Raw genomic sequence first — 6,000 nt, forward strand, 5'->3', positions numbered from 1 at the left:
ACAAAAAGATGTCTAGAAAAAAAAATCAGTGTCCGTGAAAACTAAAAAAGTTCTAAGTAACCCATGGGCCAAAGAAGAAATTGTAATATAAATTAGAAGGCAATTAGAATCACCCCTAAATAAAGATACTGTATGTAAAAACTTATTGGGAGCAGCCAAAGCTGAAAACAGGGCAATTTTTAGTTTATATTTTAGAGAATTTAAGCTAATGCATTTGAAGATATAGATGAATTCCTAGAAAAATATAACTCCCCAAAACTGACTCAAGAAGAAATAAAAAGCCCTTTTACAGAGAACATTTCAGGTCCAGATAAATTTACCACAAGTTTTACAAAATCTTTAAGAAACAACTATCCATACTGTGCAGACTTAGAGAAGAGAAAGAGTAGTATCTAGAATAAAACACTTCTTAGAAGACATATGAAAAAGATAATCCCATAGAAAAAGAGGCAAAAAGACTTGAATATTTTCATAAAAGAGAACTTTCTTTTGTATTTTTATGTTTTAAAAAATAGCTTTGTTGAGGTATAGTTGATGTATCAAAACAAAAAAACCAAATCCCTGAACATATTTAATGTATACAATTTGGTGAATTTGGAGATATGCAGAAGCCTGTGAAACCATCACCATAGTCAAAGTAATAAAATATCTACTACCTCCAAAAGTTTCTTTCTTCTGCTCAGCCCTCCCTTCATTTGTGTGTGTGTGTCTCTGTGTGTGTGTGTGTGTGTGTGTGTAAGAACACTTAGCATGAGACCTATCCTTTTCACAAATTTTTAAATGTACAATACTGATTTGTTAACTATAGACACCATGTTGTACCATAAATCTCATAAAAAGACTCATAAAAAGATCCTCAATCCTCCCTCCCCCCCTGTCTTCCCCCCTTCTCCTGTCCCTCAGTGGTCTTATTCATCAGCATATTCCCAGAGCATTAGAAAACTGAACAGGATCTTGCTCCTAGAAGACTTTCAGTAAATATTTATGTGACCTATAAATAAATATGCACAGTTGAAATCATCCAAGTGGAAGAGAGAAAGCACAAAGAGAAAGTGAATGGAATAATGAGGAGGCCAAAGGTGAAACTCTCCAGAACACTGTCATGCAAGTTGCAGTAGAGTTCAGGACAGGGCCTGAAGAGTAGATGGGATAGAGAAGTGGGGCCAGAAAGGAGAGTATATCAGCATTGACTAGGATATCTTTGGCTGCAAAAAACTGAACACCTAACTAAGAGTGGCTTAAATAATAGGCTTTTATAATCTCACATAATAGTCCGGGGGTGGGTAGTTCCAGGGTGAATTAGTACAGTATTTCTTCCATGTCCAAGCTCTATATTAGCTTCTGCTAATTCTCCTGGCTTTCCTCTTATGATCACAAAAAGGCTGTCACAGTATCAAATATTAAAAACTGCATTCAAAGACACGAATTGTGCATAGTAGGAGCTTATCCTCAGGTCTCTTTGGCCAGTACTGACTCCTAAACCAATTACAGCAAAGGAGAGTGAGATTTCCTTGATTGGTTTAGGCCAACACAGTTCATCTCCTGGGGCTGAGGGAGAGGCCTACTCCCCTTGAGCATCCTGCTGTTCTATACCTGATCATAGCTGGCATTGTGTAGACAGAAAGTAGGTGTGTGGGCACCTGGGCATAGGAGGATGACGGCTGGGGAGCCAAGCAACAGTGGATCTGCTATGGGACTCAAAGAAAGATGCTCCAGGAAGGAGTCAGTTGGCTCAATGGCAGCTGAGGTCATTCACGAAAGACAAGGATGGAATGTGACTGTTGGATTTGACAATAAAGAGAATGTTGATGGCAGTGGTAACAGCAATTTCTGTGGGGCAGGGGAAGAAGTTGGGGGGCAGACCAGGTTATAGTGAGTTAAAGAGTAAATGGGGATGAGGGAGTGGAGGTAGGGAGGGAAGGCAACTCGTTCAAGGGTCTTGGCCGTCAGGGAGATGAGAGATCTTGGGGCTGGCCTGGGCCTCTGTCCTGTTCTGACTACAGATTCTATCCATTATGTCCCCCAGCCAGGACTGAATCAGCTGGGACATTACCTGCCTGTGTATTTCAGAACTTTTTGAATAATTCCTAGAGCTGATAATATTAGTTTATTGCCCATTCCTCTGACCCTTCTAGTTACTTTTCTTTGACCCTTTTCCTTCCAACATTTCCTTCATGAGATGTGGGAATGAGCACTCTAAATAGACTTTTGTTGAATTTAAAAATGACTTTTTTCTCATTATAAAAATATTTTTCATCACAAAAAACACACAAAAATAGAAAGATCCAGAAGGAAAGTAAAAAAAAAATATATAATCCTAGTCCAAGAGATAATTAGAGATATTACTATGTTTTTCTTTTAGCTGTTCCCCATGCAAATATATATACACTTAAGATTTATTTATTTATTTATTTGAGAGAGAGAGTGCGAGCAGGAGGAGGGCCAAAGGGAGAGGAGAGAGAGAATCTCAAGCAGACTCCCCACGGAGCACAGAGCCAGTTGCGGGGCTCCATCTCATGAGATTATGATCCCAGCCAAAATCAAGAGTCAGCCGTCCAACCGACTGAGCCACCCTGGAGCCCCCATCCACATATATATTTATTTTACACAGTGAAATACTGTATTTTTGGTTTTACAGTCTGCTTTTTTTTGGATGTTATATGGTGAGTTTCTCATCTCATTAAATGTCTTTGATGAATACAAATTTTTGACTGAAAAATATTGTATGAATAGATCATTTAACATTGCTGAACATCTACATCATTTCCAATTCTTTTGCTATATTTGTGTCTGCCTGTGACATAGTATTTTGGGATAAGTTTGTAGCAGTGATGAGTGGTCAGAGAGTATAAACTGATTTTAAGGTTTTTGGCAAGGCAGCTTTTGGTTAAATTTAGGTGCTCTGGGTCATGGTCTGAGTTTCAACTCAGATCCTGCCATTTTCTAGCTGTGTAACTTTGGGTAAGTCACTGATCCAAGTTTCAAGTTTCCTAATGTGTAAAATGTAGATCATACTGTTTATCTCTTAGGGTTCTTAATCGGTTAAATAAAATAATTTGCGCAGAGATTTTATCGCAGTGTCTAACAACAAATATGAGCTATTTCTAGAAATGATGCATCAATTTATGACTATAAGTAGGGTCTATTTTATTTTTAATCTATTATCTATGAAGTTTGGCATATGGGTTTTAAAAAAATGTACAGTAATATCTATGGCTGATGTGTTCAAAGACATGTATCTTAATAAATTTGGGGCCAGTAGATCTTAAGCCTTTAGTTTTTTTCCGCTCAGGCCAAACATTTCAGGTGCAGAGGTAATGTTGTGTTGACCACAGAATGTTTTCTAGAAAATATTCATTTTGCCCTTCACTGGGTGTCTCTGGTTAGTGCATTCTGTTAGAATCTCTTATGTTTGATTAAATCATTAGAATGGATGTGAGTGGTTCTTAAACTATTTATTTCTCAAAGGGCTCCCCCCACCTCTAAGCTACTTTAGTTTCTATTATGTATTAAGCCATAGGACTAAACAAAGCTATAAATTGGCTTTAAATAAAAATAATGCTTAGATCTGTGAAAAACCACTGATCCCAAATGTAACCTTTAGGTGTTCTGGAATCTCTCAGAACATAAAGAAGGCAGTCTTTTAAATTTGCTGAATACCAAAGGATTTTTTGATAGCTAGTAAAGTGATCTGTAGCTCTGATAGTATCTGAGTTTTTCACTTTCTGCCTGAGGCTCAGATCCAGAGCTTGGAAGTTTCCTGGCCCATGGATTTGTTTTACTGTGACAGTCATGGAGCCTGGAGTCCTAACCTTGCATAATAATGTTCTCAGGATTTGAGAATAATCTTTGGGGGAATAGAGCCAGTTAGTACCGGAAATAGCCTCTACTGAAATATCTAGTTACCAGATAGAATCTTTGATGTTATTTTTTTCATACAGAAGCTTATTTTCAACATCTGCTTATTTTATTATTTAATAAGCTTCACATATAATTTTATTTTCCATATATTTTTTACAATATAAGCTTATTTTCCTTTTATGATAAAATATAAAATTTAAATAATTAGAATAATTATTAGGTGATTTGTTTTTCAGAACTTTTATTTCTGTATCTCGGCAAAGGGTTTTGGTGCTCTGCTGAAGCTAGCTCATATTGGCTCATCAGGGCTAATTGTTAAATTTTCACAGATCGGTTGGGGTCATGTTGGTAGGTTGAAATCATCCATGGTGGGAGTATTACACCACAGAAATAAGCAAACACTACAAATCAGGGTTCCCCGTCCCCAAAGCCAGTTAGTAAATATTTCCCAGCGGCCTGAAGCTTTTCAGATATTTTTAAAGGAACTAAAAATTTTAACCTATCAGACTAAGTTCAATATAATATATTTGAGGTGGAATAAAAAGGTTAGTTATCAGGTAGTGCACATTCTACCAGTGGTTGTTTGTGAAATGCTATCATTCACTCAAAGCCAGTCATTTAGAACATGACAGACAAATTGAATGTGGGAAGAAAGGGAACCATAAATAGGAGACACATATTACAGTAATTGTAGAAAAATAGACAACAGAGCTAAGAAAATAGAAAGCCAAAGGGAAAAAATCTTGAAGAGTGAAGGACAGGAAGAAGACTGTGCTAAGCAAAATTGACACTAAAATTGAATTTGAAAAGTACAGAGAGGTTAAAAAAAGGCATCAGAATGAAATAGTTTTGAAAATGGTCAACAATGCCAACTTGGTGAAGTAATATCTTCCATCCAAGGTGACATTTGCTGAGATGGAAAGTAGCCCCCAAACCACCAGACTTTGAAAACAACATATTTGCCCTTGGCATTTTGGAACACATTTAGAGAATAGCATTATGGGTACGTAGCCATATATTTATTGTCCAAATTAAGACTTCTGTGAGTGAAAGGGGGCTCCATTAATAATTACACCTGAATAGCAACATAAACCAGAGCCGTTGAGGCAAACTGGGTTATGTGTACACAGGAATTCGAGGCTACGCTCTGGCCACCCGCTTTCCAATCCAACAGGTTAAAAGAACTTGACGGATAAATTTTATGATGAAAAAGATTAAAATACATATTTCTAGAGGCTATAATTATATGTAAGTAGGTGTTTGCCCATTATGAGAAGGTTCAAAGAGTAAAGGGAGGTGATTCATCACACTGTTGAATAAACAAGAAATACGTGAGGACCGTGTCATCACAGAGCAGTCCTCTTGGCTTGCTTCACCTTGGTGGGATCCTACGTTAGCTGCCCTTTAACTATCAACGCTGAGAATTGTAGGCTCAGAAGCCGTCCAGCTTCTGGTTAATTACCAAGTCCTTTACTTTATACTGTTTCCTGTATTATTTCTGGCCTTTTTTCTTTATTCTGCTTAAGCAGTTAAATTTCTCACCGCTCCCAACACCTGGGTAGAAATCCTTAGTACCTGGTGAGAACATAGTTGCCTTCAAGAGAAGGGCTTGTAAGCTCTCTGCTGAATTTTCCAGGGTTTTCCTCCCTCAGACTTGCCATTCCTCTTCTTCGCTGTATGTTTTAGCCAGCTTTCAGAAGTCTTTCTCAAAGACTCATGCAGGATTTCTCTGGAGAAACACTGATTTTCCGATTTTCATTGCTGCTATAAGGGTCTTGCTGAATTAGGCACCTCCCTTGTACCCCAATATCTGGGCATACGTTTCTTACGATATCATGGGGCTTGGGAACGCAAGGGTGGTTTCGTGCTCTGGTGTTTGGCCACATTTTACAGTGTATTCACTTTACTTTCTAGGAAATGGGTCACCTTCTTCAAAAATTCAAGTATCTAAGGCAAGGTACCAACAATTCTTTTTCCTGGAACTCTTGTCAGAAGCGCCTTCCTAGAAATTTTAAGATCATCCTTCTGTAAGGAAAGGTCTAGTGGACTGTGTTCCCGTTCCTTTCACTTTGAATATCACAGCAAGCGTGCCATTCAGGCGCTGTTGAATAGGCCTTTCTGTGATGACAGAGATGTCCT

This window comes from Mirounga leonina, unplaced genomic scaffold, assembly GCF_011800145.1.
Source record: "Mirounga leonina isolate KUSES-001 unplaced genomic scaffold, KU_Mleo_1.0 Mir_127, whole genome shotgun sequence".
NCBI lineage: Eukaryota > Metazoa > Chordata > Mammalia > Carnivora > Phocidae > Mirounga > Mirounga leonina.